This window comes from Dendropsophus ebraccatus, chromosome 3 (genome assembly GCF_027789765.1).
Source record: "Dendropsophus ebraccatus isolate aDenEbr1 chromosome 3, aDenEbr1.pat, whole genome shotgun sequence".
In the NCBI taxonomy this organism is placed as follows: Eukaryota; Metazoa; Chordata; class Amphibia; order Anura; family Hylidae; genus Dendropsophus; species Dendropsophus ebraccatus.
Window position 1 is genome coordinate 116507664 of NC_091456.1, and position 9119 is coordinate 116516782.

Genomic DNA, 9119 nt, shown 5'->3' on the forward strand with positions numbered 1-9119 from the left:
AAATGAAATACTTAACTACATTATAATATTTCCTATCATGACACATTCATTTTAACACATACAGCAATGTCTCACATATGATTAGAAATATTCTCCTGAAGGACATCCAGCATGTGTTCATTTTCTACTAACGTAAAGCATACAACAAAATTTTATAAGACACAATAGCAACATTCAATACAGCTTTCTATGCAAACAAAGTCCACTAAGTATTTTGAAGCGTATTTCGTAGTTCCTTAGTGGCAGTCAATAATCATTTGTTTTTTTAACCCTTAAACACTAAAACATAAACAAGTAAAAAATAAGATTTCGGGAAACAACAAGATATGTCGCAATGGATTTATTACATGTCAAAAAATAAAACATTCACATGATAGTGTGTGTGGGTGGATGTGGGCGAGGGTGTGTGGAGACTACTTTGGACCATGTTGACAGAAGTTAGAATAGTGTGCAGAGGCAATAGTGTGGGCAATATGTGAAGGACACAGCCAGCCTGACTGTATTCTGGCACCACAAAAATAAAAGGGACATCCCAATCCCCCCAAGCTGTTATTGTCATCCCTAGCTAATGTGATGCCAGACCTTCTAAACAGTGTGTTATTGATGTGGTCCTGGTGCACACAAATGTTAGGAAATTATTAATGCTAGTAAGGCGCGGTTGGCACTAAGGCCCTACAGTGTAGCAGACAAGGGGTGGTGTTGGTGTAGCTGAGGAGAGGGAGTGCGGAACAAACACAAATGTTGTTGGACGGTCAAGGCACATGTCACTCTCTCTCGCCAGGCTCCACAGGACCCTCTTGACATCTTGGTGGTGGAGTCCTGGCCAACCCCTCTGCCAGATTAGGTTCTTCATTCTCTTCATCCGATGAGGCCTCTGCTGGTTGCTGAACTACTTGTGGTCTGAGGAGAAAACAACACTGGTCACTATCTAAGATGGCACTTTTGTTTAAGGACATATTTAGCCAGATAACTAAAATGGAGGCATCCAATGCAGGATTACACTCTGCCTGCTTTCACACTATTTTCTATGTACGAGGTGCCACACTAGAACTTTTTACAATATATTCACACACTGTTGACCCAAAATGTGGGTCTTCACAAGGCCACCCGAGTGGAACATTAGTTTACTCTATGGACACATTGCGTACATTGTTTAAACATTATGAAGACAGTCCACGCTATTGGCATAACTGCCATTTCATGTTCTGGATTAGATCCTGGAGGGATCAAAAGCTGTTCCCAAAGCGGTTAGGCCAGGCTGCATTTGTTAGTTATCTGGTGTCCAGCAGGGGGCGCCTCATCTTCCCGAAATCGAGATTACTCTAAAGTGTTCACTAAATATACTGCTCCCCCTGCTGGAGCCTCGATGTATACAATCTATATAAATCTAACACATGTCTATGTCTGCACACATAAGACACTGAGCTACTTCCATCATCATCTGCTACTACCATGGACACATGCAATTAACACACACACTTACCTGCGGCGTCTGGGGGAATTCAAAATGAAACGCAGCATTGGGGCAAAACGCAAAGCGGCCAGTTCTTCTTGGGCGGCCCCACGCCTGATCAGCTGCCGTCGCTGCCTGATGAATCGGTCCCTCACACTGGACCACCTGGTCTCCACATAGTTAGCTTCAAGCAAAAGCATCCACACATTAGGAATATATCAGCGTCAGGTGACCATAACACTCGAGTTAATGGTTTGCCACAGTGGCTAAACAACTTACCAATTATCCATTGCTGTAATCTAGTATGCTGGTCCCAATCTGGGTATACAATCCGGGCAACCTCCCTCCATGCGGCACTCCGTGTTAGCCGGCTTCTGTACCCAGGCGCAGGGCCGTCCCATAGCACTGGCCGAGCATGGACCTGAAAATCCAAAATAATTACAGTAACGTCTTAGAAATTATTAGTCAATAAGGTCATAGCTACTACACCCATGTCACATGCTACACGCCATGTTTGATTGTAAATAGTACGTCACTTATGTGGGTGGGGTCTCCAGCTTCACCTGCAGCCAACTCCCTCCCTCCATGATGTTTGCTGGCGCCACATATCATATACACAGTACACTACTACTCACATCATGTCCTCATAGTATTTGCCCTAAATATATGTGCTTACTACTAGGGAATGGAAGGCCACAATCCGGCGCGGGGGTCTGGGATCGGATAGCGACACGGGGGGACACGCCTCCTCTCTGTAGTCTCGCCACCTCAGCACTGGGCGTAGCGGGGGTGGGGGGGGGTTAACTATTGCGTGTCGTGTGCTCGGCGAATTGCTATGTGACACCATGTAACGATGCTCAGCTTACCCATTTCTGTCCGGCATTGTCACGTCGTAAGCCGCTGCACTACAAGTGCCATAATGGTCGGCCACGCCTCTTTGAACGTGGCTGCTGCGGATTGTGTGTGCTTCCGACGTTACAACGCCTGACAAAGTACAAAGCAGAGCAGCGCTAAAAGCCAAAATACTCATTAGCCGAGCAGTGAACAGAATTAGCACAGCACACCAAACACTCCGGCTAAACAACAACCCCGCTACGCACACTGATGACGTGCATGTACTACAGAGAGGGGGCGTGTCCACGCTGTGTCGCTAGCCTATAGCATCATCAGCCTGCGCCGGATCTTGTGCGTGATTTGCGTACTATTTAAGCGACCTCCTTATGATGACACTATCAGCACATTATATGGTAGGATTTCTACTATGTATGTGCCGCCAACAACCATCATGGAGGGAGGAGGGAGGAGGGAGGAGGGAGGAGGGAGGAGGGAGGAGGGAGAAGGGAGAGAGTTCGCTGCACGGCCATCTCGCTAAGAGCAATCCTAAGTCACGCCCTGTTTGCCCAACAACATGTGCTATTACAAGGACAATTCCTCGACCAGCCATTACTTACAAATCTCGCCTAAAATACGATGTGCGTTACATGGTCCGAAAGAGCTAACACATTCACAGATTTGGAGGAGACACACACATCTGAAAAGACTCATGCAGTCATTGCTGGATTTCAAGCGCCCCCTGATGGCAAACACATAGGAATTACACACAATCGTACTTACATAAACTACTCGGAGCGATGTATCGTGCCACTAAATGACTATAGACAATCGTACACATAAAATAAATATTATCTAGCATCTATTGATCATTACATAATCGATTTGTTTTCACTAAATTATTTACCACTTAAACAGGATGCAATTACAGATGTGACTTTTGGACATCACAAAAAGCGATATAAAAGACAAGACTTGTAAATTACATGTATGTAAATGTGACTCACACAACAAATGACAGTCATACATTAAGTCACGGCCACACAACTATCTTCTCCGAGTCCAAAGGACGATCGAAATCTTTCTATCGATGATCTTATCTATGTATAAAGCACTCCCAACAGCTCCAGAAAATACTTACTTCACTGATCAGCTGGCCGACGGCTATAACAGACCGATCAGGATACATCTCGGGCTCCATGAATCACTCCGGCTTTGTTGTCCAAATCACTTCTTCTTCCAGCGACGGTTTTCAAAGTGCAGATTCTTACAATGCAGACACATCCTAAATAACCTTGGCTTCTACCCATAGGAACTCAAAATGATACATTTGTTATCTCCATCCAGTCACGGACACGGCCTAGGTGAAGCCTGGACACAAACAGTTGTTACATTCATCCCTGTATTTTGAGTTATATTTAAAAATATACAAGGACAATTACAAAATAAGACCGTGAGAAATGTGTGGCAAACAATATTTCTCTCATGGCTAAGCTTCAAATAAATAATTCCTTTCTTCTATCATCCTATGTCAAGGCCAAATGGCAATCCTGCTCTCATCACACAGGTGCAACTAGCCACAGTGCAGGGTGGCACTCAGATACATGCACTAACAATGCTATATAACATTTGGCCACTTCTCCAAGAAATGGACCACAAACACAACATTCCTTTCCCTTCCGGCCCAAAAGGCACCTGCAAAGGTCCAGGACACATGTCCACTCTCTGACAAGGCCGAGAGCACACCTGTACCAACGATACCTCATACCCAGCCCTCAGGCCAGGCACTCACTGGTCGTCAGTTAACTGCAAACTAAGGTGTAATCTCCAGAAGGAGAAAACTGGTGCTCAGCCATGAAATGACCACAGAACAACACGTTTGTTATTCCTAGATTCATTCCTTACACCCCTTTGTTTGCACCATGTCGTACCTGCTTGCCGCTTGGGCCCCACGATTTCTGTGATCCATTCTATATTGGAGCTACCGAACCGGTGGATCAGCCCAGCCACTATCTCCATATGTGAGCGAACACACTCATTTACATATGCAAATAACCAGCCCTTGGCGGCAAAGGCCACTGTTGACTAGAAATCAACGTTAGTTTTCACTTTGGTTACTGACAGGGTTACGAAATTTTGAATTACCATATGAAATAGAGGCTTTGTATTCAGACTGATAAAGTGTTGCCATCTGTATACATGGCTAAAATAGGCATGTCGCATTAATGCAAATCATTACGCGAAACAAAGTGCACAACCAGCTAAGCTTTTTCTGGGAGAGGTGAAAAAATGAGAGATTATATAAATACACAAGGAATTTTATTCAAAAACATTCTCAGACTTGCCAAGCAATATGATGTCACAATAGTAAAGTCAAAGTTAGATTAGGACAGAGGGGGAAGGGCGCATGAAGCTGCAGCTTACTGCAGACAGATCATTGCATTCTGCTGCAGGCTCCCAAAGGCCGATCTCGTGGGCCAGTCTAGGAGCAGACTATCAGATATTCATCCAGCACACACTGAGTCAATGATTAGCGTAGTGACACAACATGTTAATAAAAGCCTGAGACTTGTGGGAAATGTTACATATATATCGTCAACACATCCATTAACTGCACTATGTGCAAAGGCCAAACCAATACAAACATAATAATGGTTAATTTTTAGCTTTTTTAAACTGAAAACATGTGAATAGATCCTTGATGTATCCTTGGCAAGGCTTTAGGCCTCTCCATGTGTGAAAATGTGGATTTTATTCTAGGATACAGTACATTGTGTAAGCGCGCGGTACTTTAGTAACCTTGAGCCAAATCACTACATTACACCTCCCAATCGAGAGAGAACAACGCAGATGTGTGTGGAAGAATGTCAACTATTCGACTTACACACACACACAATGTAGCATTGTTTTCTCCAGGCCAAATGTAGTTTGGATTTTATTGTTGATCATTAAAATACTTATAATGTTGAATTAAATATTATATCTAAAATAATTTTACACCAAACTCTGCATGTTCTGTATGAAATATCACATTAAACCCATTATTGTGTATAAAGGTTAACAAAAAGGATACATTTCACAAATCAACCTTCTGTGCAAGATGCTGAGTCAAACATAGGCAACAAAAGTCAGTAATGGATGTAAAAACCGGACACATCAGACACTTGCATTTAGGAACTCATCTATTTGTATGACAGTCCTTTTTTTTCCTTATTGACGTTTAAATGTAGTGACATATTGGTTCTGCTAACAAGGGCCCCTACACACAAGAACCATTCGCCCTGGAGATAGCTAAAGGAAAGACATTATGATTTTACTTTTTTCTATAGATTCTTTTAAATGAGGATCTTAGCAAACTGTTTTTTCAAACAGAGTGTACCATGTCACCCCGGTAAGGTGTCCTCAGGGACATGGACCCTACTCTACCCTAACACAAAATGACCTCTCTGGGCCTGAAAAAGGAGACCACTTGCCATAAACCAAAAAAAATAAAAAAAAAAAAAAAAAAAAAAAGAAAAATTAAACCAAAAAAATATAATAATATTATGATGTATTGCCTCATACATCACATAGTAGAAATCATAAACGTCGTGGGTAACGAGATGTCCGAGAGCGCCGTCCACGCCGTGGCTGGCGCCTAGGAACGGCCCTAGTACCCTCAGATGGAGGGGGCATGGCACCAGGTGGCTCTCGGGACAATGCTGGGGGGACAAGGGGGGAGAGAGGTGGGGGCACAGGTGGGGGCGCAGTGGTCTCGGGGAAAAGAAAGCCCTCCGGCGGGATATGTGGCCTCCGTGAGTGTAACCCATACACAGATTGTAGGAGGACGCCCACATAGCAAGGGTCGGGGAAAGTATCGGGGTCAATCTGCTCGTGACACGACAGCAGCACTTCTGTAACCATCCGCGCACTACGTGCCAGATTAGTAGGGAGATTCCGTAAACGGACTCCCAGATAGTAGCAGAAGAAATCATTCTGATCATCTCCTCCATCAAACCGCCTGACAAAGTTGACGACAGATTGATCCAACTCACTCAGTGCTGAATGAGCTTCTTCTTGCTCCCGACGCCTCCTGGTGGTGGTAGTAGTGGGCCTCGTGAGTGGCTGACGTGGCCGAGCTGCCAGGGGCACACCACTAGGACCTGCACCAGATGTTGATGGTGCTGCAGCCTCCTCCTCTTCGTGCATGGAAGTCGAGCCAGAAGGTCCTGGCATCGGCTCCGTGCCCTCAGAAAGAGTAGGACTGCCAGGCTCCTGTGATGGCGGTGGCGTGGCACTATCCCCCTCCTGCTGTGATGCTGCAACATCAGAACCAGCAGCATCCTGTCCTCCCGGTGGGTCTGCGAAATTGCCACTGGTTCTGTGGAGAGACAGAAAGGTTAGCTAATATGGACACATTCATAAAGGTACTTCATATATCGAATGTTTAAGTTTTGATAACATACAGTATGTCGAAATGTGTGTTTTGGTAACACGAAGACATTATGTAGTACTATGCGCATCCTATGTTAGGACATACAACTATTTATATTAACTCATTCACATTAGTGTTTTCTAATAAACTTAAACAAAAAAACATTAGCCAAAAATGTTCCCCGTTCTGAGTGTGGAAACAATGCTCTCATCTTCAGGGCATGTTGTGGGCATGGAACCATTCTGGTGACAACACAACAACAAGTGTTTTTTAATGTGGCCCAGCAGGGAGAGGAGCCTGAGTTAGTCATGTGACCAGATACACAAGCGGCCAGTAAGAGGCCTGTGTACCTGTCATAGATCCCCGCAGGCCACACTGAGACAGTGACAGAGCAGCAGGCCGCCCAGCATTGAGTATAAAGGAAGTGAATAGTGTGGGCCGGAGAACAGCTCTCGGACTGCTTAGTACTGTAGGACACTAAATATAAAACATTATCCGCTGCATAGAAACAGCCATTTCATTCACCATGCTTACTGGCTCTGCCACCTACAGCACACGCTAAACAACTGAGGGAGTGACCGTGATCTGCAAAAATCACGAGATGTTGTTCTAGCGCCATGACAGAAACTAACATATTTTAGAGAAATGACAGGATGTTGAAGCACGAGTCAGAGTGGTGTGTAAGCATTTGTTTGAGTGTGAGCAAAGGGGACTATTGTGATTGGTCAGGATACATTAACCCTCTCTGGACAGTCACATACACCAGCATGAAGGCTAACAAACATGACACAACTAGGGCCTTATAAAGAATGGCAATAGTGTATGTAGTCAAATTATCGGGATACATTAAAGATAATTGTCTGCACATTCCTATAAAACATATACATAAAGAGGCAGATTGGTGAAATCGGATGAGATTATCTGCTAGTGAGTATGGACCAGGTTCTGCTGAACAACCAAAGGCAGAATTAAAATTCATTACTCCCATATAACATTTTATCTCATGTATTACATATTGTACACTATATGATACTATATACATTATGGAATAAGAAAAATATACTTACTGCCGTTGACTGCGGCTCGGGATAAAATCCAACAAAGGCGCATAGCGCATGGAGATCGGCTCCCCACCCCTCTCCTCCGTGCGTATCGCCCGTTGGTACTGGTCCCTGACACTAGACCAGCGTGTCTCCACTGCTCGGACTGACAAAAGCAAAGATTTATTAGAAATAGATAGATTTTAATAATTGATAGATATTTCGAGGTCTTGGTAGAAATATCGGACATTGTTCTCACAATTTTATGTCATACATTATTTGACAACACGACATACCCATCCGCAGCTGCTCGCTGTCCGTCACATCGCCCCACTGTGGGACTACCACAGCCGCTATCGTCTCCCACGTCTCGCGACGCAGGACGCGGTCGTGGTAGCCACGCACAGTCAAGTCCCACAAATGGGGACGGGACCGCACCTGAAAAATTATATAGAAAGACAGAAATCACTAGACATCTCCATCTGACTTCACCTCTCTGTGTGTCTACATCGATTAGAATAAGAACATGTTTTCCATTATGACATTACATAGAGTGGTGTTGGGATTCCAACAGACCACCTGTGTAATCTAAGGAACACAGCCTAATAACCACTGAGCCAAGACTCACTAAACCAAGGAATGCCAGAACTCTTTGAACACACTTCTGAAAACATACCAAGATTGGTGTCTAATGATTGAATTTAGGAAAGGCTTTGTATCTTAACTAGCACTAATTAGTAGGCCACAAGACCAGATCAATGCCAGCTTTGCATTCACACCTGATGAAAGAGAAAATCAACATTGTTTCGAAAATACATGAACACATGTGCAAACGAGTGAAGCTAACTATTTCACTGCTGCGGTGTTTGTTCTGGTGTGTGTGTGGTGTTTTGTTATCTTAGTGTGTGGATAAAACATGTCACAACGACTATGGTTAGAGATCTCGACATTTTGTAATAACTATGGTCAACATTTATGTATTAAACAGTCGCTGATATAGAGTGACAAATATATTTTAATAATTAAATACATGTAAGGTTAGGTATAGCATTAGGTCGAACATTCGAGGAGGAGCACACAATAACATGAAACTACGTGCAAAAACGAGCTACATGAAAAACGCATCCAAAACGCAACCTTGCTCGACTCGATTTGCAAAAGATTCCACAAACATTACTTGACTATACTGTGTACGGTGTAGTGCGCACGCTTACTCAGATTCACATGCACTATATCACACAAAAAACGCATCAAAAACGCAACCTTGCTCGACTCGATTTGAAAAAGATTCCACAAACATTACTTGACTATACTGTGTACGGTGTAGTGCGCACGCTTACTCAGATTCACATGCACTATATCACACAAAAAACGCATCAAA

General features: G+C 43.8%; 1 long non-coding RNA gene across 1 annotated transcript; it reads right to left on the reverse strand.

Moving 5' to 3' along the window:
• Positions 1–6506: 6506 nt before the first annotated feature.
• LOC138787301 (uncharacterized) lies at positions 6507–8120 on the reverse strand. Its single transcript, XR_011362340.1, has 3 exons — positions 8035–8120; positions 7766–7904; positions 6507–6644 (listed from the first exon to the last, which is right to left on the reverse strand). It is a non-coding gene; the product is annotated as an uncharacterized lncRNA (long non-coding RNA).
• Between the last annotated feature and the right edge of the window lie 999 nt (positions 8121–9119).